We start from the raw sequence: 1,195 nt of genomic DNA on the forward strand, positions 1-1,195 counted from the left end.
TAATGAAAACGACTAGAAAAAAACACCAGAAAAAACAGCATGAGGACGTGGTATATGCGTAGTATTAACAAGACGCCCAGTGAAGGAAAGAATGGGTATTTTACGTTTCGAGCAAGGCTCTCCTTCAGAAACAGGAGACAGTGAAAAGTCTAAAGTATTTTATAGTGAGCTTGAAGCATTGTAATACAGAGGTGGAATAATGAGTGAAATGGGAAATGAAGAAAGCTTCCAACAATGCAGAAACTTTTAATAAAACTTTATATTCTGGATGCAAAGGCTTATCTTCAGAAGAATGCAGTCAAAGAAATGTGTGTCTACAAAGATGCTGCCATACATCCTGTAACTAGAAGAAGCACTGAACTATCCAAAATGGCAGCTTCAATGTAGATACACACTCCTTTGACTGTACTCTTCTGAAGATAGGCTTTGCGCCTGAAATATAAACGACATTTTAACTTTCTATATTGTTAGCTTTCCTTATTTCTCATTTGATTCACATACGTGTGTATATATTTATATGTGTGTGTGTGTGTGTGCGTGTATGTATGCTTGCATTTATGTATCTTCTACATTACGTATGTTATTATATAAATATATATATGTGTCATATATACATATACATATATATATATATATATATATATATATATATATATATATATATATATATATATATATATATATGTGTGTGTGTGTGTGTGTGTTATTATTATTATTATTATTATTGCTGTTGTTGTTATTATTATTATCATTATTATTATTATAATTATTATAATAATTATTATTATTATTATTATAACTATTAAAATTATAATTAAGGGTATCCATGAGATACCACCATGCTTGAAATAGCAGCCAAAATTTGAATCTAGAACCACATTAAATGTTCATACAGTACCAGGAGAGAAGACAAAAAGACAAAATAAACTAGCAAAAAAATTACTTTTTTTGTCTTCTCTCCTGGTGCTGTTTGATCATTTAATGTGGTTTTAGAGTTAAGTTTTGGCTGCTATTTCAAGCATGTTGGTATCTCTTAGATACCCTTACTTATATAATTTTAATAATAATTATTACCTTTTCAGGTTTTTATTCGCATGCTGGCAACCTGATAGGATCGGTATCTTAAATAACGATCTTATTCTTATTTATATAAAATTATATAGATATATATATATATATATATATATATATATAT

Source organism: Octopus bimaculoides, chromosome 3 (genome assembly GCF_001194135.2).
Source record: "Octopus bimaculoides isolate UCB-OBI-ISO-001 chromosome 3, ASM119413v2, whole genome shotgun sequence".
Classification (NCBI taxonomy): domain Eukaryota; kingdom Metazoa; phylum Mollusca; class Cephalopoda; order Octopoda; family Octopodidae; genus Octopus; species Octopus bimaculoides.